This window comes from Agelaius phoeniceus, chromosome 23 (assembly GCF_051311805.1).
Source record: "Agelaius phoeniceus isolate bAgePho1 chromosome 23, bAgePho1.hap1, whole genome shotgun sequence".
Lineage (NCBI taxonomy): Eukaryota > Metazoa > Chordata > Aves > Passeriformes > Icteridae > Agelaius > Agelaius phoeniceus.
The window spans coordinates 1,850,253-1,875,749 of record NC_135287.1 but is presented as its reverse complement, the minus strand read 5'-3'; the positions used below and the strand labels follow the sequence as shown (position 1 = coordinate 1,875,749).

Below are 25,497 nucleotides of genomic sequence, written 5' to 3'. Positions count from 1 at the left end.
GCACCTGCTCCAGCATCCTTTGGTCCCCATGAGAGGCTGCAGAGAACTGGGAGCTGCAATGAGTGACAGCACCTCCAGCCCTGGCCTCTTCTCCAGGTGGGTTCATCACCACCTCATACAGAGCCTCCCTCCATTTTCAAAACAAGCTTTTGGTTCAAGGAATTACAATTTAAAGGATATTGAACATTAATAGTCATCGACTGTGCATTTAAGGGGTAAAATAGAGCAAGTCCCTCTGGCAGTTACCACTCCCCAAGAACTTGGGGCTCTCATTTCTCTGTTAACAGTGCAGAGATCAGACTTACACATTTATTAAGAAGAGGCCACTTATGTTCAGCTTGGCACAAACACGCTGTCAGCAGTGGTGTTTAATTAGGGATTACAGCCACGGAACTGGATAATCAGGCCTGCTAATGAATCAGGAAGCTCAGTAAAGTGCAGAGATAAAGATTTTGGCTGCTTTCCTTTGCCTACCCGTGCTCCTCCTTCACCATATCCTGCTCCTTCCACCTAGAATTGCAGGTTTGGAGATGTCAGAGCAGAAGACAAAGCTTTATCTTCCAGTGCAGCCCAGGTGAATGCAAAAAAGCCTCCACAACATCAGTGAATATTCACAGTTTGCTCTGAGATCCCTAAATAAACAAACAAACCTCATCATTATTGCCTTGCTTCCAGAGGGCCCTGACCAAGAGAGAGAACCTTCCCTTCTGCAGCACTGCCAGCAGGAAGGTGCAATATTTAAGGCAATTTTTATTGGTTGGACACTGAACATGGGGTGATACATTTCAAGCCTCATTTGGCACAAAATTGAAATGGTTTGAGTCAACATTCAAGGTAAACGTCTGCATTTTTATAGCCAAAGGCCTCAAGTTATTATTATTTGCTTCTCTGCTGGTTAAATTCAGCTTTGGTATATTTACTGCATCATCCTAAACTCCAATCAGACTGATTGCTGGTGGGGATATTATGGCTGGGAAAAAAGGTCTTTTGCTGAGGCAGTGAGAGGGTAACAGACTCCTTTTGCAAAGTCGCTCATAAATAAGAGGTCATATCTAATAATGTTTGCTTAAAACTTCTTAGCAGAGCTTCTGTTCTCAGACACTGCTTGGCTTTTTAGTTTCAGCTTTAAATAACTACATGGGGATGGATTTGCTGGTGAGAGCAGAAATAATCCCCCTCAGCTGTTCTACCCCTGCATGTGCACAGGCAATGGGGACATCGAGAGAATAATGAGGAAAGGAGGAAGAAAGTTTATTCTAGAAGGGAAAGGAGGAAAAGTTCATCACCCACAGCGTCACAGAGCTCCCTACCCATCCTCAGCTACAAATCCCTCCAGGCTGGGGATGAAGGGATGGAGAGCAGCTCTGGGAGAAGCACTTGGGGTGCAGGTGGGGGAGAGCTGGACAGGCCCTGGCCCAGAACCCCCCCTGTGCTGGGCTGATCCCCAGCCTGGGCAGCAGGGCAGGGGGGGATTCTGCCCCTCTGCCCCCAGGTGAGACCCCACCTGCAGAGCTGCCTCCAGCTCGGGGGTCCCAGCACAGGAAGGAGCTGGAGCTGCTGGAGGAGCCCAGGGGAGGCCACGGAGATGCTCCAGGGCTGGAGCCCCTCTGCTCTGGAGCCAGGCTGGGAGAGATGGGGGTGCTCACCTGGAGAGGAGAAGCTTTGGGGTGAGTGAACAGTGGCCTTCCAGAGCCTGAAGGGACCAAAAGAAAAATGGAGAGAGACATGGACAAGGGCTTGGCGTGACAGGACATCAATTTTGGACACCACCACTCCCTTCCACAGCCCTGGTCTGGCTGCAGTGACTGTGCCAAGGCTGGGGGATGCCTGTGGTCTGCAGGAGGAGACTTTGTGAACATCACTGAGCCCCTGCACTCAACAGTGACATCAGTCCTTGATCCAGCAAGCACCTCTGCAAGGGCTGGGACACTTGCAGTGGTAATACAGGAAGTTTTTAGGATATTCACTCTACAAGTACATGACTGTGACCGTGTTCACAGGGGTCTGAGGATGAGGGAAGAGATGAGAATGTTGACTCCATGTTTCAGAAGGCTGATTTATCATTTTATGATATATATTACATTAAAACTATACTAAAAGAATAGAAGAAAGGATTTCATCAGAAGGCTGGCTAAGAATAGAATAGGAAGGAATGATAACAAAGGCTTGTGGCTCAGAGAGAGAGTCCGAGCCAGCTGACTGTGATTGGCCATTAATTAGAAACAACCACATGAGACCAATCCCAGATGCACCTGTTGCATTCCACAGCAGCAGATAACCATTGTTTGCATTTTGTTCCTGAGGCCTCTCAGCTTCTCAGGAGGAACAATCCTAAGGAAAGGATTTTCCATAAAAGATGTCTGTGACACATGGCCATGGAGCCCTATCAAAAGCAGGAAGCTGAGGGGGTATCTTGGATATAGAAGCACACATGTGACAAACTGAAATGGAGGCAGAGCACAAAGGCCAGCACCCAGAGCTTTGTCATCCAGAAGAATTTGCCATTAGAATGACATGCCTGAATTAGTCTCTGGCACCAGGATGGGGATGGAGCTAACTTGGCTGGTGACAAACTCCTGAGCATGGAAATGTCGAGGAAAGACCCTGCTCAAAGCTTCAGACTGAGCCCAGGAACCAAATCACTGCCTGAGCAGGGAACTGCTACAGGAACCAAGGCCCAGGGTTGGCAAAGGCCTTGCACAGAGCTCTGGCCAGGGCCCGGGGGAGAACTCGTGCAGCAAGGCAGGAACACGAGGGTGGGAGTGAGCAGCTCCTGGGGAGGGCGGGGGAAGGGGCACTGAAGCATTTTCCTGATGCACACACACAAATGTCAGTAAGCAGCACGGACATGAACCAGCCCTGACAGATGGAGCCATCCTGGTTTTTGTTTGTCTCCAAAGTTGTCAGTTCAGGTCTCCAGGTCAGAAATCATTTTATCTGTTAAACCATATGCTTTGTGGAACAAAACGCCTGGCAGACTTCAAGGCATATGTATTTTAAGGAGCACAGTAACACGATGAACATCACCAGACACTTGCTTCCCAGTTGTTATTGCTGTGCTACAGGCGAGGCTTTTCTCCTCTTGCCCCGTCTGTGGCCTGCAAATCACTGAGGAAAAGAAAAACACAACTTCACTCCACTCCAACTTAACCATTTATGAGTATCCTGGTCTAGAAATCCAGTAAAGAATCATAAAAAGGCTTCTGCAGGAAAGGACCTTAAAAATCATCTTTTTCCACTCCCTGCCATGGGCAGAGACACCTTTCACTATCCAGGGGTGCTCCAAGCCCTGCCCAGCCTGGCCTTGGGCATTTCCAGGAATGGACAGCATCTCTGGGCACCCTGTGCATCACTAGCACCATGATATTTTCTGGAAAATCCCTTTGCCAGGGTTTTTCTTCTGAGAGGCTGAGAAGCCTCAGAAATGTAAACAATAATTATCTGATTGCTTGGAACGTGGTCTGGAGGTTGATTGACAGCAGGTGCAGCTTTGATTGGTTCCATGTGAATTGTTCTTAATTAACGACCAATCCCAGTCCAGCTGTGTCAGACTCTGAGTCTGTCACAGGTTTTTTTATTATCATTCCTTTCTCGCTTCTGATGTATGCCTTTCTCTTTCTTTAGTATAGTTTTAGTATATAATTTCTTTTAATATGATATAATATAATATAATATAATATAATATAATATAATATAATATAATATAATATAATATAATATAATATAATATAATATAATATAATATAATATAATATAATATAATATAATATAATATAATATAATATAATATAATATAATATAATATATCAGCCTTCTGAGAACTTGGAGTCAAATTCTCATCTCTCACCCTCACAACACCACAACACCTCACCTCCCTCAGAGGGAACAATTTCTTTCCAGTATCCAACCCCAGTCTTTATAAGAACAGCAGCATAAATCCCATCCCAGGCCACCCTCCCACTGCAGGACCTTGAGTTATCAGAGCTGAGGGTTCTCTGCCTGCAGCAGGAGATTGGTTTCACTCCAGATGAAACAACCACATCTAAACCTCAGCTGAGGGGAGTTTTCCAAGCCCAGCTCTCAGGGGATGATCACCTGGGCTTTGTCTCTGCAGAATCTGCAGAATCTTTCTCCAGAAACCCCACTCAAAGCAGATGAAATTTCTTGCTTTGCATGAGCCCCATTAACACCCAGCAGTGCTTGGGCTGGGACAGGAGAGCCCCCTCCCCTTATTGCTTTTCCTCATGCCCCCACTTTGTTCCAAACACCCCCTGGTCTATTTTAGGCTGCAAAAGCCAGATGCTGTTTTCTGCCACTGCCCACAGCTCTTTGACAGAGCCCAAGCAACAAATTCTCCCTCTCCTAAATGGAAATAAATAAAAATAAATGATGGACAGTCTATCAAACCGATTAAGCAGGCCCAGAGAAAGCATCCCCAGCAGTCAGGTTCAGGGCCATCGTCTTGAGCACTCAGAATAAATGTCCAGGAGCCATCTCCAAGCTCTAACTCACTGCCTCAGGGTCAGGGGTTCAACTCACACACAGCATTTGGGGCAGGGCAACAGCTGCTCTTGGACGTTCCTTGCTGAAATCATGTTAAACCATCTTTATTTTTCTCCAGCCAATAATGCAAAGTCTTTAATCCCAGCTTGTGGACAGCCTAATTAAGCAGTGAGCAGAGAAGGTTGGATTCTTACCTGACAAATAATTCGAGTTTCCCACCCCACCCAGCCCAAAGCCAGCCCCCTCTGGCAGCAGAGAGCTCGGAGCAGCACCAGGTTATTGCAGCTGGACAGGGGCAGTTATCAGCCTTTGTCCAGAGCCATGGATCCTGCTGGCTGTGGATGTGCCTGCCTGGAGCTCACAGACCCTGCTGGGGCTGGGAAATGGCAGCTGCTGCTTCTCCTGGGCTCCAGCCGTGGTGACAGGAGCTGCAGAGGCAGGTTTTCCATTGGGATGATCAATATCCAGCCATTTCCCACTGAAAACCTGGCTTTGACTGAAAAGCTGCCTTTTCACTAAAGAAAAGATTGCCTTTTTCCACCAAAGAAAAGATTGGCTTTTCCTACAAAACCCCAGAATCATCAGAGGGAAACCAGTGACTAGCTGGACTTTCTTTTGTCAGAGAGGCAGCAAAATCCTGAACTAATATCAGGAAGGATAAACTGCTCTGTTCTATCCCCAGGACTCCTAAAAGCTTCACCTCCCATCCACTGCCTCCTACCTTTAGACACCTATTGTGCCTTTGCAGTGAAAATAAAGGCAGGAAAAAGGCTCAGAGAATTGGGGTGCAGAATATTGCAGTAAAAGGGGAAAAAAAGCACCACGAGGGCTCAGAATGGCTGCCCATGCTGGGGCTGCCTGGGGGGACAGAGCATCCCTCAGGCCTGATTTCTGAGCAAGGAAAGGAGAGTTTGGAGGCCAGCAAAAACCAGAGACTGCTCAGGAAATGGTCCATGTGGGATAGGGCTCGGTGTCACTACAGGACATGAAAGAACACAAGCACACACACTGCTGCTCTCAAGGTGAAGAGAAAAGGGAAGTTTATTTTCTGACTCCAACATTTAGAGTTTTCTAAAAGTGACAGTGGATTGGAGGGTGACAGTGCCACCTCTCCAATGACACTGGAAAAACCAACAGTCCATCAAATTTCTCCTCCTCCATAAAGGAATGCAAAACAATGAGTTATTTACAGAAAGTGTGTGAGAAAGTTCATTACAAGAATGCAAACATCAGAAGGCTTAGAAAATCTTAAAAAACCAGAGTGACAGCTTGGAGCAGGCTGGGCTGGTGAAAGGTGCTCCTGTCCATGGCAGAGGGGTTGAAATGAGCTTTACCCAACCCAAACCAGCCTGGGGTTCTGCACTCCAAACCCCTGTGATGCTCCCAGAGACACACAGAGGTGCCTGAGAACACACACAGGTGCCTGAGAACACACACAGAGGTGCCTGAGAGCACACACAGAGGTGCCTGAGAACACACACAGAGGTGCCTGGGAGCACACACAGAGGTGCCTGAGAACACCAACTCTTGGGCCTTTGGCAGGAGGATTTCAGTGCCTCGCTTTATTTAACATTCAAGCTCCTGCAGAGCAGAAAAACAATGTGTTCCCCCCTCCTCATTCCATTATTTTCAAACAGACCCTGCAAACAGAAACATCTTTTTCCCCTGCCTGTCCTCACCTTGGGCTCTCACTGCTCACCCGTGTCCATTCCCAATCCTCACTGCCAGCCCCTGTGCTCTGCCAAGGCTCCTCTTCCTTTTTCCTAACAGAGCACTGATTTTTAGTACCAAAAAATTCCCAAATGGAAAAACTTCCTCGAGGGGAAAGTGTCCATGGCAGGGGGTGGAACAAGTTGTTTTCATGGTCTCTTCTAACCCAAACCATTCTGGAAGTAAAGTTGAGGCCGTTTTACACGTGCTGGTGGATGTGAGACACATCTTTCCTCAAAAATGACTCCTCAGCAGCTCCCCAGGCACAGCCAGCCCTGCTGAGGAGCAGCAGGACCATCACAGGAGGCTCTGTGAGCACCCAGCCCCAGGAATACAACAGACCCCACATGAAAGGTGGAAAAGCCCTCTCAGATCACCAGATCCAACCATTCCCCCAGCACGGCCAAGGCCACCACCAAACCATGTCCCCAAATCACAGAATCACAGAATGATGAGGTTGGAAGAGACCTCTAAGATCATCAAGTCCAACCTGTGCCCTGACACCTCACCTAGACTACAGCACCAAGGGCCATGTCCAGTCTGTTTTTAAACACATCCAGAGATGGTGATTCCACCACCTCCCTAGGAAGAGCATTCCAGTGCTTTGTTATTCTTTCAGTGAATTTTTTTTTCCTAATATCCAACCTATACCAGCTTGAGACTGTGTCCTCTGGTTCTGTCAGACACCAACCCCACCTGTCTGCAACCTCCCTTCAGGAAGCTGTAGAGAACAATTGTGGGAATCCACAAAACCAGAGGGTTTTGGGAAAGCTGCAAAAGGCAGCCTCAGAGACAGCAGAACTGGGATTAGAGCTAAGCAGCAGCCATGAGATTGGTCAGCAGAAAAATTATTTAAACTGTAGAAAAGCAAGGACAAATAGAACAATGTCTATGTATTAATGCTTGTCTAGAATAACTCTCTAAGCTACAGAAAAGTTTATCTAGTAAGATATTAGGAAGTTCTAAGCTTAATAATGGAGCTCTGTGCATTGTGTTTTAAGGCTCAAGAGCAGGTATTGTATTTGAAATAAGCAAGCATTGCTTTAACCAAAGGTACCTGTGCTTATAGTGGTTAGACAGAACTACTGTCAATGTGCTTTTGCTTTGTGTGATTGGTCAAAAAACTTATAAAGTAAGTTGTAACATTAAATTCTTTGTCTGCTGCCTGGGATGTGAGCTGCTGGCATCTTCCCATTGTCATAACCATGTAATGAGACTGATGCTGGAAAATAAAACAGCTCAAGGCACGTTCCACAGCAATCCTGTCCCATTTGTGATTTGTACAGACCCCAGCCAGTGAGAAGCAATAAAGTAAAGGCCACACCTGAGTGTTTTTGAACATTTCCAGAGATGCTGACCCCACCACTGCCCTGGGCAGCCTTTCCCAGAGCTTGAGCACCCTTTCCATGAGGAAATTTTCCATCATATCCAATCTAAACCTCATCAATGCCATCATTTTGCACTTGCAGAGGCACGCCAAGTCTATTAAGTGCCACCAGAAATGCCAGTGGGATTTAGGCACAGGCCAGCCCTGGAGATGCTGGCCCTTGGGAGTTCTGCCAGGGCACCCCTGCATCCCATGGCAATTCCTGCATGGGCTGGGCAGTGGCCCTGCCAGCTGGGAGGGTCACAATTAAGAGAACACTGAACCAATCCAGGCACTAAAAGGGCCAGGACTGAGCTCCAGGCAACCAGTGAGAGCCTTTGCCAGGGATTTGGCAGAAATCTGTGAGAGCAGATCCATTCAAGAGGCACCAGATTTCCCTGGCATATGGGGCAAGCAATTTCTGTGCTGCTGTGCCTGATTCCAGCAAGCTGAGGCTGTTTTTAGAGGATATTTTTCCTCTCCTTGCAGGCTCTGATGTGCTGAGGTGGCTTGAATGAATCACCAACGTGCCTTTCCCAGGGTGCTGTGGGAGCCTGGGAATGGACAGGGATCACTGGAATCACACAGCACAATCCATCTGTGTCCCCCATGCTGCAGCTGCCCCTTGGAGAGCCTCTGCCAGGGTGTGGAGCTGCATTTCATGGCACATTTCATCCTGGGGACACCCACAGAATTCACAGAATGACCAGGTTGGAAGAGACCTTCAAGATCATGGAGTCCAACCCAGCCCCAACCCCTCAACTGAACCCTGGCACCCATTGCCACATCCAGGCTTTGTTAAACACACCCAGGGATGGGGACTCCACCCCCTCCCTGGGCAGTCATTCCAGAACTTTATCACTCTTTCTGTGAAAAACTTCTTCCTAACATCCAGCCTGTATTTCCCTTGGTGCAGCTCGAGGCTGTGTGCTCTGGTTGTGTCAGTGCTGCTGGAGAAAGAGCCCAGCCCCAGCTGAGCACAGGCACCTTTCAGGAGCTGTGCAGTGATGAGGGCACCCCTGAGTCTCCTTTTGTCCAGGCTGAGCACCCCCAGCTCCCTCAGGGGTTCCTCTCAGGGTTTGTGTTCCCAGCCCTTCTGGATGTGCTCAGTGTCCCAAGGTCCTTCCCAGGCTGAGGGCCCAGAGCTGGGCCCAGCACTCAGGGTGTGACCCCACCAGTGCCAGCACAGGGGCAGAGTGACCTCCCTGCTCCTGCTGGCCCCACCATTCCTGACCCAGGCCAGGAGCCCGTGGCCTCCTTGCCCACCAGGGCACTCTGCTGGCTCATGTCCAGCTGCTGTCAGGAGCTCCTCCTGACGAGTTTTGGGTGCCAAAGCACAGAACATCCATTTTTCCAGGAGCAGAGATGCTGTCCCTGGCCACAGACCGTGCAGCACCCAGGAATAAGTGCCAGGTGAAGGTTTCATCTCAAACCTTCCACCAAAAGCACTCCTTACACTCCACCCTAATCCCACATTGTGGCCCTGATCCCAAATCAGTTGAATTCTCAGGACAGAGGGATGGGGTCATGGTTAAAAGCCAAGGCCTGGCCACAGCTGCTCTGAACTGAGGTCCCACCTGAGCCATGGTATCGCTGGCTGGGGTCTCTGTACAAATCACAAACGGGATGGGATTGCTGTGGAACTGCCTTGAGCTGTTTGATTTTCCAGCATCAGTCTCATTACATGGTTATGACAATGGGAAGATGCCAGCAGCTCACATCCCAGGCAGCAGACAAAGAATTTAATGTTACAACTTACTTTATGAGTTTTTTGACCAATCACACAAAGCAAAAGCACATTGACAGTAGTTCTGTCTAACCACTATAAGCACAGGTACCTTTGGTTAAAGCAATGCTTGCTTATTTCAACTACAATACCTGCTTGTGAGCCTTAAAACACAATGCACAGAGCTCCATTATTAAGCTTAGAACTTCCTAATATCTTGCTAGATAACCTTTTCTGTAGCTTAGAGAGTTATTCTAGACAAGCGTTAATGCACAGACCATTGTTCTATTTGTCCTTGCTTTTCTACAGTTTAAATAATTTTTCTGCTGACCAATCTCATGGCTGCTGCTTAGCTCCAATCACAGTTCTGCTGTCTCTGAGGCTGCCTTCTGCAGCTTTCCCCAACCCCTCTGATTTTGTGGATTCCCACACCATGGATTCACTCCATGACCTCAGACAAACTCTCTTCCACCATTTAAATGTGGTTGTAGTGCCTTGAACCAAGGGAATGAGGAGACAGTGGGAGCCACGGGCAGAGCACAGTGATAAAGATCCTGACAGACACTTTCACAGGAAGATTCGGAATTTTCTCCAGCCCAAAATTCAAAGAGTGCTTCCCCAAGCTGACATTTTCAGAGAGTTCAGGTTTTTGAGGGGGAGTGACAAGTAAAAAAAGTCAGAGAGAGTGAAGTAATTTTACAAATCTGAGCTACACTCAGAGAACACCTTCAGCTCATGAAATGAAAGTATTTTCAACCCCAGCATTCTTTATTGCAAGGAAAAAAAAGTTATCTGCCTTTTTAAGTCACTTTGAGATTTAAAAAGAAACATTTTGTTTGCAGTATACTCCTGACAGATCAACAGGAAACTTCACTTTGGTGAATATAAACCACCTGTATTTAATTTCCAACCAGAACAGACCCCCCAGCCTGCTGGGACCCTCAGCCAGGTACCAAACCTGAAAAAGCTGTAATTTCAAAGTGCTGTGTATTTTACCTCAACAAAGCTTTGTCACTTAGAGAGCTCTAGGAAAAGCTACCAGTGGGATAAGAGGCAGCCCTGGCCCCTCCTCCTGCAAAGGAAAGCAAAACAAAGAGAACTTTGCCAATCCCCTCAATCCCTAAAACCCCAGGCTGCAGTGTGGGCACCCCTGGAAGCAGCACAGGCACTTTGCTGCAGCCTCTGAGCACAGATTAACACCAGGGACCACAAAATCCATTTGAAGCTGAAGACTGATGAGCAGAAACCTGTGTGTGAGTGGACATCAATGCCTGTGCTCCCAGGACACTGAGGAAGGGCACACTCCCAAACCAGATGTGATTTCCAGCTGAGGAAGGGCACACTCCCAAAGCAGGGGTGATTTCCAGCTGAGGAAGGGCATACTCCCAAAGCAGGGGTGATTTCCAGCTGAGGAAGGGCACACTCCCAAAGCAGGGGTGATTTCCAGCTGAGGAAGGGCATACTCCCAAACCAGATGTGATTTCCAGCTGAGGAAGGGCACACTCCCAAAGCAGGGGTGATTTCCAGCTGAGGAAGGGCACACTCCCAAAGCAGGGGTGATTTCCAGCTGAGGAAGGGCACACTCCCAAACCAGATGTGATTTCCAGCTGAGGAAGGGCACACTCCCAAACCAGATGTGATTTCCAGCTGAGGAAAGGCACACTCCCAAACCAGATGTGATTTCCAGCTGAGGAAAGGGAGCACCACCCCTGCCTGTGGTGGTCCTGCCCCACCCTGGAATCCCCCTCATCTGGAGGGAAACGCTGTTTTCATGTCTCCTTCATCCTCCTAAACCATCAATCAGCGAGTCAATAATTGGCAAACACGCTCCAACTTTCAACTCCGGCTCCCTTGGAGGAACAGATTCACCAGCAGCTACTTCAAAATCCACTGGGCACTTCCCTCCCCGTTTCACATGTTTATCACTGTCAGAGAGCAGCTTCTAAAGCATTTTTGCTGTGTCTTGAATTCAGTTGCTCCAAATTGTCTCTCAAGTATTGCATGTACGAGTTCAAAGCCCCGAGATGTTAACAGCAGCAACACATCCTGGCATCTTTATCTGCAGTCTTACTGAGGAATTTCATTCCAAAGAACAGAAACTCTATTTCTTAACAAGTTTTGCTTTTCTCCTGACGTGCAGCTTTATGCTCTGTGCCTCCTGGCTGGGCTGGATCACCGGTCAAGGAATCAAAGCCTGGCTCAGGCTCCTCCAAGCCCTCACTCTGCTGACACCACCAAGCAGCTCAAATTGAGCTCTGGGGAAAGTGAAATGCTTTGGAGCTGTCAGCAGCCCCACAAACCACGAGCACTTTGCAGAAAGCCAAAGCTGCCAACCAGGCCGTGCAAGGAGCCCCAAACAAAACTGGGTCCCACAAAAGGGGAACCCACAGCAAAGCAAAGCTTTCCACAGCCCTGCAGAGCTGTGCAGGAGGACACACTTGAGCCACAAGCAGCTGGGAACACACACCTGGCACTTCCAGGAGGGGACAATGAGGCCCAGCATCCTCAGCCTGGTGAGGAAGGGATGCTCCTGCTCTGCTCTGGGCTGGGGCAGCCTCACCTCCAGCCCTGGGGCAGCTTTGGGCACCTCAGCATGAGATGAAAAAGTGTTAAAGAGCATCCAAAGGAGGGACATGGGGACGAGGAAGGATTTGGAGGGGAATAGAGCCACAGGAGGAGCAGCTGAGGGCACTGGGATTGTGCAGCTGGAGGAGATGAGGGCAGAGCTCTGGGGCTGCAGCTCCTCCCGAGGGCAGCTCTGATCTCTGCCCTGGGACAGGGACAGGAGGTTTAGGGGTTTAGGCTGGAGATCAGGGCAAGGTTCTGCCCCCAGAGGGTGCTGGCACTGCCCAGGCTGCCCAGGGAATGGGCACAGGAGGGGTTGGGCAGCGCTGCCAGGGATGCCCAGGGTGGGGTTGCTGGGGGTCTGGGCAGGGCCAGGAGCTGCCCTGGATGTGAACCTGTGGGTCCCTCCAATCACCAGCCAAGGAGGTTCTGTGATTCTGTCTCAGGAGCTGCAAATTCACAGCTTGAGATGGCCAGGGCCCTTCTGCCCCAGAGCTCTTTGCTGTAACACAGAGTAAAACTGAGCTCATCCTCGGGGCTGGAGTGGGGCACAGCCCAGCCTGGATGAGCAAAGTGTTATTTCCACCCCATGACAACTGCAGAGAGGATTCTTCCCTCAGCAGTGCAGAAAAGCACTCATGGATAACCAGGAGTCCCCCCACCTGCATTTCCCTGTTTTCTGCTGCACTCCTTATGAAATGACTCAGAATAACTAAAACCCTGTGAAGTTCCCAGGTAATTTTCATTTCGCTGTGATCCGACCGTCTCCTCAGAGCAGTGAGACCTCTCAGTGCCAAAATTTAACAACTGCAACAATTCTCCTTAACACCTCCTGCCAGCGATATTGTTCATCGCTGAATTGCTTCATTAATTCCAAGTCGATACAAGCAGCTTCCTTTTGTCAATCTTGCTATATTAACATATAATTTCAATGTTTGGGGCCGTTTTCAGGCTTGGAAATGAGATTAGCGTCAAGTGATTAAAATAAGTTCTCAAGACTGGGCTAATTCACCAGCTCACAAAGGCTATAGATTGATCTTTGCAATGGAGAATGCAACAACCATTCCCAAATTATAAGTTTACCATTACACCACTCAATTTTTGAAAGCTGTTTGCTTTCAATATCTTGTTTTTGTTTTCCCAGGAAATCAGCATGGGCAGACTTCATCAGAATAACTTATAAGTTTATATTATAAGTATATTATATTATATATCATAAATTATATAATATATTATATTATGTATTAATATTATAAGTTTACCGTTACACCACTCAATTTTTGAAAGCTGTTTGCTTTTTCAATATCTTGTTTTTGTTTTCCCAGGAAATCAACATGGGCAGACCTCATCAGAATAACTTATAAGATTATATTATATTATATCATATTACGTATTATATACTACATATTATATATTACATATTATATTATATTATATTATATTATATTATATTATATTATATTATATTATATATTAATATTATGAGTTTACCATTATACCACTCAGTTTTTGAAAGTTGTTTGCTTTCAATATCTTGTTTTTGTTTTCCCAGGAAATCAACATGGGCAGACTTCATCAGATTAACTTATAATATTATATTATGTTATGTTATGTTATATATTAATATTATAAGTTTACCATTACACCACTCAATTTTTGAAAGTTGTTTGCTTTCAATATCTTGTTTTTGTTTTCCCAGGAAATCAACATGGGCAGACTTCATCAGAATTGCAGCCCTGATTCCAGAGGGTTGCAAAGGCTTTGCTGGAGGAGCCCGGGTGCATTTCCCTGCTAATGGGATGTCAGGACTGGCTGTGCTGAAGGACATGAAGTGCTGGAAGTTGGGAAATCCTCCCAGCCCTCCCTGTTCACGTCCCCTTCGCCATTCCAATTGCATGTGACATCATCAACCACAATTAATGAATTAGACTTGTCACAGGAGATCTTTTCCTGCAGTAGGACTGGTAAGTGATGCTCCCAACGGAGCGAGCTCCAGCTCAGAGCTGGATTTGGCTCTGGGAGATTGATGGTCTTACCCTTTCCTGGTGCTGCACAGGAGGCTCCCAGCAGGGCAGGCTGGACATGGGCAGTAAAACACGAGTGACCCACGGCCCACTGTGCCCTGGCTGTGACATCAGACTGGACCTGCCCGCTCTGAGAAGGACCCAGATCCAAAGGGATCCATTCATCACCCCTGGCCAGGCAATTAAAGCAAGCACAGGCTGTCCTTGAGCACACACCAGGGTTTCTCCACTTGCACGTTCAAACTTCACCTGTGGTGCCCAACTGGGCTCAGGGGGTGTTCACTGCTCTCATGGTACAAATCCTCCTTTGCACCTCCTCCCTTCACCACAGGGGAGAGGTCATTACACTGAGAGGGAAGAAGAACTGACGAGGTCTCTGGTGTCGAGATGACCCCGAGGTGTTGGAAAGTCTCTTTTTCCCAGCCCTGAGACCAAAGAAGAAGACAGAATTCCTTGGCTCTGGTTCTCAAGGTTGTTTATTTGCTCTTATCCAATGCATTGTCTCTCTCTGACCTGCTGAGATCTGTCTGGCAGGTTGGTTCATGGCACACTGACCACCCTCAGGGCAGTGTTGGCTTTTTATACTAAAAACTACCTGTACTTTATTTGCAATAATTTTCCGTACCTATCACCTATGTTAGACAGTCTGTCTCTACTCTAAACCAATCCAGAAGTGTCACCATCACAGCAGAAGATGGAGGCCAAGAAGAAGAAGGAGAAAGACAGAACGTGCCCAGATTCCTCCATCTTGCCTCTTGAACTTCCATTCTAAAAACCCCAAAATTCTACATTTTCACCCAGTGAAATATCATTCTATTCAAACTCTTGTGGCTTGTAACTCTTCACACAAAGTTGGTAATTGTTTCCAAGGGTTAAAATCAAAGGCACTGGTTAGACCAGTTTCTGGGGACTAGTGTCTTTACCTGGGATGACGTGCAAGCTATATTGAGAATTTTGTTTACTACTGACGAAAGAGAGATGATAAGACAAGCTGGCATACGAGAATGGGAACACTGGAATCCCCAAGATTTAACTGGGGATCAGAAATGGCCAAATCAAAGGCCTGTATGCTCAGACAGAAGAGGGTCGGTGACACATGGTTGATTTAAGAAACATTATCATACAGGGGATTCAGGAGGCTGTACCCTGAGGGCAGAACATTAGCAAAGTGTTTGGAGAATGCCAGGGGAAAGACAAAACTCCTACGGAATGGTTAGAGAGATTGAGAAAAGGTTTGCAAATGTATTCAGGAGTTGATCCAAATTCACCCGTAGGGGAGGCATTATTAAAAACACAATTTGTAGGGAAATCTTGGGGAGATATACAGAAGAAACTTGAGAAACTAGAGAACTGGCAGGAGAGGGGATTGCAGGAATTGTTGAGAGAAGGTGCCTTTGACTCCGTGCCAAGGTCTCTGAGCCCTCTGCCGGGGTCTCAAGTCCTCCAGGGCAGCCAGAGCAATGTCCTGGGTTCTGAGGTTCTGACAAAGAACCTCCCAGAAGGCCAGAAGTGAGGCTGAGTTGATATTCCCCTCAGCCAGGCACGTCTGGAAACCTCCTTCAGCCCTCACTGCTGCCTGAGGCTGTTACGGCTCCCAGACTTTGGCTTTCATGTTGGAATGAAAATATCATGATGTACAAATTATTACTTTGTAATTAATTATGCAGAATAACTAAAGTGAACATGACTTCAGCATTATGACAGCTTTGAAATTTACCACTTTGTAAATTAATAAGTAATGAATCTGGCTTGCTGGGTATACGTTTAATATAAGAGAAGGTTACCTAAACAAAAGGGAAGGCTTCAGCTGATTTAGCCATAGGAGAGCAAGAAGGAGCCTTAATTTTGTTAGCAAGGAGGAGAGAGGAAAATGCACTTTTTGTACCCTTTTCAACTGAGACACACTGGCAGGGGTGTGATAATGCCACTCCACACAGCTCCTGCACCCAGAACTGACTCAGATTTCCCCAGACTTGGCAGAACCTGTGGAGCCAGAGCAGGGAAGGAGAGATGAGGAAATGTCTGCAAACAAGCTTTGTTTAAAGCTGAATTCAGGGAAGATTCTGAATTTTGCCCTGCCCTGAAGAATGCCAATGCTCCTCTGTTCCACAGGCAGCTCTGGGCAGCAGGCTGAGTGCCATGGGAGCCTTCCCAGCCTGCTCATCCTGGCCAGAGCTGCTCATTCACCACCTCCCCACCCACAAACCAGGCTCTGACACTGCCACCTCAGTCCTGAGTGAGGTTTTGAGGTGAGGTACCAGGTTCCAGAGCAAACACCCCTCCTTGTGTGAGCTTTGCTGCTCAGCTCCTGCCACCCACCTCAGGGCTGTGCTTTGGCCCCAAGGCTGGGAACCCAGCCAGGCCTGTTGGTATTCCTGAGCTGTTTCTGCTCTCACTGCCTGGCTCTGCATGGGCTGGGAGCATGGCACAGGACCCAGGGGCCAGCTGAGCATGGCCAGCCTCAGCTCTAAGGGTCTTTCATTCCTCTGGTCCTGCCCGAGAAGGCACCAAAGGAGCTCCCTCCCTCCCTCCCTCCCTCCTTCCTCCCTCCCTCCCTCCCTCCCTCCCTCCCTCCCTTCCTTCCTTCCTTCCTTCCTTCCTTCCTTCCTTCCTTCCTTCCTTCCTTCCTTCCTTCCTTCCTTCCTTCCTTCCTTCCTTCCTTCCTTCCTTCCTTCCTTCCTTCCTTCCTTCCTTCCTTCCTTCCTTCCTTCCTTCCTTCCTTCCTTCCTTTTCTTCAGCACACATTTCCAGGAGTCAGGGAAGGTTTGAGGCCTCTCTGCGTGGTATTTTTCCAACCACTTCTTTTGTGTCCAAATTCAGCTAATTTTGGGAGTACAGAGGGGGAGAAAAATCTTCAGGAAAAATCACACTCGAGAGAGCTGGCTGGAGTGTAAAAATAGCTGCTGAGCTATTCCCTAATAGCCCCTGTGGTTGGGCACGAGGCTTCAGCCACTGACGAGGTGCTAAAGAGATGACAGGTGGCATCTCGGCACTTCTCCCATGCCAACAGGTTTCAATGCAGACAGCTGAGCTTTTCCCCTCCTCCTAAAGGGCCTCGCATTTCCTTAAGAAGAGGGACTGGGATTTTATGCACGCTACTCCATCCCTGAGCTCTGCTGCACCAGCCTGGGGTTTGTTTAGGGGCCCAGGAGGACCTGAGGACCCACAGCCTGGCACGTGAGCTTTGGAAAACAGAAATACTTAAAGCCTTAAAATAACACAAATGTGTTCCTTGGGGAGGGCCCAGCCCTGCAGCAGGCACGGATATGCCTCTCCTGCAGGGAATGTCCCTGTCTTCCCCAGAAACCTGCACTGCTCCCTGTCCAGCCCAGTGCAGGATGTGAACCAAGCCCCCAGCATGGGATGTCCCTGTGTGTCACTGTCATATTTTCTGGAAGAATGCCTTCGCCAGGATTTCTTCTCCTGGGAAGCTGAGAAGCCTCAGAGGAAAAGAAAAAATAATATTATCTGATTGCTTCTCCCTCCTGTGTTTGCTGCTTTGGAATGTGGTTTGGAGATTGTTTATCCAACATGTGAATATCTATATCTAATATCTTGTGTGTTATAGATACATATTATAATATTGGCTTTTTTGCAAATATAAAAATGGATTTTATATGAGTGGTGTTAAAGTAACTTTGCTATAAAGATATAGTTTTTATTTCTGTTGTTAAGCTTAGGGAAATAAGTGTGCTTGTGTTAGAATGCCTGCTGGGATGGGATCACACCCAATGCACACAGGATGAGCACACCTGGACAGATCTGCCAACCATCAGCACTCACTGGCTGAAGGCAGTGAGGACCAGGGCCCAAAACTGGAGGGGATCAAAAAGGACTAAAACCACAACCAAGGAATACACATGTTCTAAAAAGGCAGATCCAAGGAGAAGCCGTGCTAAACAATTCTTGGAACATGTAAACTAGTTTGGGGAAAAGTTCACTGTGCATAAGGGTTTATGAATATGCAACAGGCTGAGGTAATGAAAAGGTATTTAAGGGGTATCTCTGAAGATAACAGGGAGATCTTGGCTGAGCACCAAGATGCACCCTAATAACCTTTGCTCTGTGCTCCTTGCCTCCTCTTGTCCTTTATTACACTTTCTACATTTTCACTGTTGCCTGAAGGTGTTTTTCACATGTGGGCTCACTGCTCCCCACCCCAAACGCAGCTGAACCCGCTGCCTCGGGACCCACTGGGAGCTGTTCCTCACAGCTGCTGCTGCTTGTTTGATTAATTCCTGTGCCTGCCTCTCTCAGCCAGGTGGGGAGAGTCAGCAGTGTCTGACAACAAGGGCAGTGTCTCATTTGGGCTCCTCCTGCCCGGCAGCTGCTCCCTGAGCACGGGCAGATTGCAGGGCTGGATGTCCGGGCGGGGGCTGCACAGATCGCTGGGATTTAGGGATTAGAGGAGCAGATTGGCAGATTCGAGGAGGGATCAGTGTGAAGACTGAGTGTGAGAGCAGATGTTGGTGACTCCCCCGCCCCCCTCACTGCTCATCCTTTCCCCAGTGCTGTCCCCTCCAAGCATTATCCACTCTCAGCATCAGAGATCTCCTGTCATCCCTTTTTTCATTTGCCAGCCTGGCTCTAAAGCAGCCAGCTGCCTTCCCCAAATCCACAGGCAAAAAGACTCAGTTAATATAAAAGATTAAAGGTGTCTATCTGGCTATCTTCCCTTGTTTCTTCTGCTCCCTCCATCACTCCTAAAGACACGTCCTTATCCCCACGCTGTGAGCACTCAGAGCCCCTCACCTGCTCATTCATCGCCCTCCTTGCCCAGGGAACAGCAGGTCCTCAATACAGAAGAATCTCCTCTTTTCCTGCTTTTAACCTTTCCTGCCCCAAACCCTGGAAGTTCCCTGTGACCACCAATCCTTCTGCTCCTGCAGCAGGCACAGGAGACCCTCCCTGTGTACCTGTTTACACGGAACAACAGATCTGCAGCCAACTCACCCCTGCACCACTGGCAGCACATAATGAGTCCCCAAGGCCTCTCCTCCAAGAGGCTCCAGCAGTTCCCTAAAAAAGCCCCATCTGAGCAGCTTTCACAGCTTGACCTGTGTCCCTCCTTGCTGGTGCAGCCGTGCTTAATGAGCCAGGCCTGTGGCACGGCTGGGCTGGAAGCATTGCACTGCCACCCACCGAGGGGACATTCCTCATTAGCCCAGGTACCCCCGAGGCTGCAACAAAAAAGGACTCAGAAAATAGGAAAAGGGCACCAAAATGCCTGCACTGAGCAGCAGCAACGTGAGGAGAGACTCAGTGCCCTGGCAGTGCAGGATGAGTGCAAAATGGAGAGGGTGGAGGCCAAGGGGAACAATTCCCAACCAATCAGCTCCCTTCTGTGAAAAATGTGTATTGTATGATTGGCTTTTGGCAAATATTCAAATGAATATCATATGTGTTGTGTTAGAAAGTTATGCTGTATTAATTTTCTTATGTACTGTGTTAAGTATAGTTTTAGGTTATAACAAAATGTTAAAACAGAAACTATGTATGTAAGATACTTTTTTTGAGAAAGGACTCACACTGAGAGAGCAGCCACAGGACACCTGAATCTTTCAGAGAAAAAGAATTGATTGGTCTTATCAGAAGAAATGAACTTCTTCCTGCCTTGCTCAGACTTAAGGACACTGTCAGGATTAAGAGGAAGAAGTTGACACTGCCCAGACAGAATCCTGTGTTTGAATGGAATTTATGCATCCTATATGATGTGTATGAATATGCAACAGGCTGTTGCTTTTAAGGGTTAATCTTCTGTTAACCTGAATCCTTTTTCAGGCTTATTTTGCCCAGAAAGAGGTACCCAGACTGTCTTTAACTCTTTGTCTCTTTTGTCTCATATTGTCCTAATTCAAATTGTCCAAAATTTTTATTACTCTAATTATATTGCTATTTTTATAACCATCTTATTACTATTGAACTTTTAAAATTTTAAAAACAAGTGATTGGCATTTTTCACACTTCCAAAAAAATCCTGCACATCAAAAGTGGTGAAATATCAGCTGCTTCCCAGAGCCACTTCCCAAAGGAGCTGAGAGGGAGCCAGCACTCACCTCACACCCATGACAGCAGGGAGGGAGGAATCACCAGCGCTAGGTGAGGACAGGCCCTGGAGCTAAGTCACAGCAGCACATAAAGCAACCAGACACAACTTACCAGTGTCACAGAGAGGGGAAAAAACAGAATAGAAATAAAATAAAACCAGCTAGGATGGCCACCACCAGATCCCCTGGCTGAGCAGGTCCCCCCTGCTCAAGGATGACAATTTACAGGGGGAGGAAGGCCAGAAAAACAAGTAAATAACTCTGTGCCTGCATTGCTTATACAGGAGAGAAGATTTAATAGACACAGGGAACGGAGCCTTATCAGCACAACTCACGCTCAGCAGTGCAAGGGAGGGCATCATACATTAGCTTGCTTTGACCTGCAGGGCCCTCAGTGGGAATTTTCTCCACCACACTGACATGATGTTGTTTAGATGCAATGCACATCTCGCCTGCATGGAAACATGCTGACACTTTGGAGGCTTTTGAATGCGGAAAAGGAGCGGAGAGAAAAAAGATGTCTGGGTCAAAATGTTTCTCTAATGGTTATAGATTTAATTCCATGGTCTGGAGGGAAGGGTGGGAGAAGAGATTATTTTTTTTTTTCCCTCTCTATTTCCTTTTCAGAACATGAAAAAGGAATCCAAAAGCATATTACTGTCCTGCCCTGCTTTGCTTTTCTTCAATTCTCTGCTTTGGCTCTGGCTTTCCCTTTCCCTCCCACCTCCATCACTGCATACAAGTCCCAGGGAAGATCTGGCCAAAACTGCTGAGAATTTAGCTTGGATAAAACATTCTTGGGTTCCTCTAAAAAGGAACAAATTAACATCAGATTTCTCAACACACAAGGCAAAATAAACAGGGAAATTATTTGCCCAGCCATGCTGGTACTTTAAATTCTCTCAAAGAACTGGGTTGCATCCAGAGAGATAGAGAATATGACACATTCTTTCAGCTGAAGTTGCTTGTAGCCCCTCAGATTTCCCACTTAGCAGCTGTATTTGATCTCAGACACAACTCACAGGACACCAGCACCCAAATCCAGGGGGGAGCAAGACCAGGGGTAGCAGCAGGAGGCTCTTGGGCTTGGCTCTGGCTCTGAAGATTGAAGTGGTCACAGTGGGGCTAAAGGGCACAGCAAGGAGGATTTACAGAGACCACAGAATCACTGAGGTTGGAAAGGACCTTGGAGATCAGAGAATCCAGCCTGTGAGCCACCACCACATCGCCAGACCATGGTGCTTAGTGCCTTGTGCAGTCTTTGCTCAAACACCTCCAGGGACAGGGACTCCCCCACCTCTCTGGGCAGCCCATTCCAGTGTCTGATCAGCCTTTCTCCAAAGAAATTCCTCTTGGTGCCCAGCCTGCACCTGCCCTGCTGCACTCACAATGGTGCCCTCACCCTCCCATCGGTTCAGAGCAGAGCCTGACCCCACCTGGCTGTCCCCTCCTGCCAGGGAGCTGTGGAGAGTGAGAGGAGCCCCCCTGAGCCTCCTTTCCCCAGGCTGAGCCCTTTCCCAGCTCCCTCAGCAGCCCTGCGATGCCCAGGGACCTCTCGCACCCCATTCCCTGGGCAGGGGGTGCCAGGGCCGGCTCTGCAGACACAGGAGGCAGAGGGTGCCTGGCACTGCCAGGCTTTGCAGCAGCCCAGAACTGCAGAACCAGGCACTGGGAGCAGGAGAGCAGCGCCGGCTTTCCTGGGCAGAGGCAGCCTCGTTTGTCTCCATCAGGTGCAAATGGGCTGTTCAACCTTTAAGCGCCTAATTAGTTTCCTTTTTGTTTTTAAAAGCAGCGCTTGGGTGCCGCGTTCCCCGGAAGGGGAGCAGGGAATGATGGATGGGCTGGGCACAAGAGCCCGGGCCTTCAGCTCCCGTCCCAGCTCCCAGGGAGGAGCTGCAGCCATCCCAAAGCTCTGCTCCAGTAAACGACCAAAGAATGGCTCAGCCCTGCTTCTTCCCAGAGAAAAAACAGTGCCAGCCATCCCCAGCATCCCAGAGAAAAACCAGTGCCATCCATCCCCAGCATCCCAGAGAAACCAGTGCCACCCATCCCCAGAATCCCAGAGAAACCAGTGCCACCCATCCCCAGCATCCCAGAGAAAATCCTGGTGTCATCCATCCCAGCATCCCAGAGAAAAACCAGTGCCAGCCATCCCAGCATCCCAGAGAAAATCCTGGTGCCAGCCATCCCAGCATCTCAGAGAAACCAGTGCCATCCATCCCCAGCATTCCAGAGAAACCAGTGCCAGCCATCCCCAGAATCCCAGAGAAAATCCTGGTGCCAGCCATCCCAGCATCTCAGAGAAAATCCTGGTGTCATCCATCCCAGCATCTCAGAGAAAATCCTGGTGTCATCCATCCCCAGCATCCCAGAGAAAATCCTGGTGTCATCCATCCCCAGCATCCCAGAGAAAATCCTGGTGTCATCCATCCCAGCATCTCAGAGAAACCAGTGCCAGCCATTCCCAGCATCCCAGAAAAAGCCAGTGTCAGCCATCCCCAGCATCCCAGAGAAAATCCTGGTGCCATCCACCGCCAGCATCCCAGAGAAAAACCAGTGCCAGCCATCCCCAGCATCCCCCTGCTCTGGGACACCCACCCAGGCACAGGTGGCACCTCCCAGCCAGGGCACACCCCCAGAGGTGTCTGTGCATCCCCAGAGGTGTCTCTGCATCCCTGGAGGTGTCTGTGCATCCCTGGAGGTGTCTCTGCATCCCTGGAGGTGTCTGTGCATGCCCAGAGGTGTCTCTGCATCCCCAGAGGTGTCTGTGCACCCCCAGAGGTGTCTGTGCATCCCTGGAGGTGTCTCTGCATCCCCAGGTTCACAAAGTACCAGCAGGTCTCTGATTCCTCCCTCCACCTTGGCTTCCTGCTCCAGCTCCAAAAGAGAAATCTGCCTGTGCCAGCAAGGTGGACAGGAGCTAAGGAGAAACAAATCTGCTTCAGCTGGGGTCACAGTGGGTCAAAGAGATAAAAAAATACACGTTGGGAAAGGCACTGACTGGCTGGAGGATTGATCTGCTGTGCTGGCTCCCAGGGAAGGCAGGCTGGGAATGCTCCATGCCCATGGATCAATGGGAAAAGTGCCCAGAGCAGCCCTGGGTACCTGCATTGCTGCCCCCAGCCCCAGCAGTCACAGTTGTTTTCTTTCCTGTTTAATTCCTCATAACTCATTCCCAAGACATCCCCCTCCCTCCTTTCCCCATGCTTTTCCTCCTAGATAAAAACAATATGTGGTGCTTTTTTTTTTTATTCCAGCGGGGTTCCAGCTAATAAAAAGATTTATAATTAAGCCAGTAGATTTCCTTTTGCTATGCTGTCCTGGATTATGAGAAAGTATATTTATATGCAATTATGAAATGAACAGTATTTCTTACCCAAGTGAAGCTTTAAAAGTCATTATGAATCCATTAACTCAGCAGACCTTACAAAAGGCCTTCTCTGCTCTGGATTTATTTTGATTTAAAGCAGATAGGAAACTTTTCCCCTCCTTATTTTTTAAACCCAGCCTTTCTGCAGTAGGAGTGTGCGAAAATGAACAACATGCATCAAATTCAGCAGGAAAGCCAAACTCTGGTGGACTCAGCACCACTTTGAGTCCTTCCAGAGCCTCTGCCCTGTGTCTGAATGCTGGGATCCAACCTAGCAGGGAATCATGGAATGGTTTGGGTTCAGAGGGACCTTACAGCCCATCCAGTGCCACCCCTGCCATGGCAGGGACACCTTCCCCTGTCCCAGGCTGCTCCCAGCCCTGCCCAGCCTGGCCTTGGGCACTGCCAGGGATCCAGGGGCAGCCCCAGCTGCTCTGGGCAATCTGACACCTTATACTGAAGATGCAGAATTTTAGAGTCTCCCTTGGCTGCCCCTTCCTTGACTGCCCTGCAGCTCTGGGGGCTGCTCTCCGTGGGATTGCAGGGAAGGCTTGAGCTGCTGCTCATAGGAACCTCCTGTTTCTTTTTTGCTTCCCTGCACATCCTCACCTGGAGGTTCCCATGGAGCTTTATGTGCTCAGTGGTCTGTGATGCTTCAAGCAGAGGCTGGAAGAGCCAGCAGACAAGAAATTGTTGGGAAGGATGAAAGTTTGACAAGAAAGTCTCACAGATATGTGTGCTTGGCAGAAAGATTTTTAAATGTAGAGTCTGATGAAGGAACAGAGATGGAAGCAAGTTTTGATCTAGAAGAAAAGAATTGCTGAGCCAGTCTTACTGGATAACCAAGGAGGCAAAGGGTGTGTTAGTTAGAAGGGGTTTTTATGGCTTAGAGCAAAGGATAAACCCACCCCAAACAAGAAAATGTTTGTACCAAGCTGAAAGACAGCACAGGCAAACAAGTCAGCAAATGTGGCAAGTAGAAAAAAGGTCTCAGAATTTTCCATTGCAAGAAAACTGAAAAACAACTTCTAGCTTAAACTGTAATGTACTGACTGTGAGTGATTGGAGAACAGTAACGTGAATATGGTAATGATAGCAGTTATGATAGGCTATAGATAATAGTTAAGGTATAGATTGGTTCTACTGTATTAAGATGCTCAGCAAAGTCTATAATGCATTGTAACCAAAAGAAAAGTCTATAATGCAATGAAACCAAAACCAAAGGGCTCCAGGCCTGCCTGCAGCTGGAGCTGACAGCTGTGGGCACAGCTCTGTCACCCACACCCTGGACTGCTGTAACACCTTGGATACAAGAAACTGCATTTTGGATACAATAAACTGCATTTTGTATACAAGAAACTGCATTTTGGAGAGCTCCTGGAGTCCTGTATCTCTCATTTAAGCTCTTAGAAGAAATGAAGATGGGAAAAGTCAGAGATGAAAACCTGCAACCAGCCCTGCTCAGAAAGCTGCTGCAGCACGGAAATCCAGGAGGGCAGAGGCACAAAAGCTTTGATCAGGATGTGAGGTCCCTGCTGTGGCTCTGGAGCAGGTGTGGGTGGCAGCAGCCCAATGCTCCCTACACTGTGCTGGGGCAGGCTGGCACCTCCTGCACCTCTGGGGAGGGGAGCAGCAGCCCCTGCCCCCCCTGCTGCTGCTCCCAGCCCTCCTCAGCTGCCAGGGTAGCTCTGCCTGCCCGGGGGGACACATTCCAGGAGCTGGGGCATCCCAAGGAGACCGGGACCCCCAAGGGCTGAGGGGCTTTCTCCTCCCAAGCTCTGGTGAGGTCCTCAGTGCCCTGGAGAAGGCTTCATAGAGAGCTCAGAGTCTCTTCCAGTGGTGCTCCAGGAGAGCTGGAGAGGGACTGGGGACAAGGGATGGAGGGACAGGACACAGGGAATGGCTCCCAGTGCCAGAGGGCAGGGATGGATGGGATACTGGGAATTGGGAATTGTTCCCTGTGAGGGTGGGCAGGCCCTGGCACAGGGTGCCCAGAGCAGCTGGGGCTGCCCCTGGATCCCTGGCAGTGCCCAAGGCCAGGCTGGACATTGGGGCTGGGAGCACCTGGGACAGGGGAAGGTGTCCCTGCCATGGCAGGGGTGGAACTGCTTTAATATTCCTTCCACCCAAACCATTCCAGGGTTTTGTGATCCTGCTGTCATCTTCTGGAGGATCCCTCAAACCAA

General features: G+C 48.6%; 1 protein-coding gene across 3 annotated transcripts in view; it reads right to left on the bottom strand.

Annotated features, from left to right (window-relative positions):
- Nucleotides 1-25,497, bottom strand: part of KIRREL3 (kirre like nephrin family adhesion molecule 3) — a 403,514-nt gene that overhangs the window by 342,218 nt on the left and 35,799 nt on the right. The gene's annotated exons all lie outside the window — the stretch shown is intronic.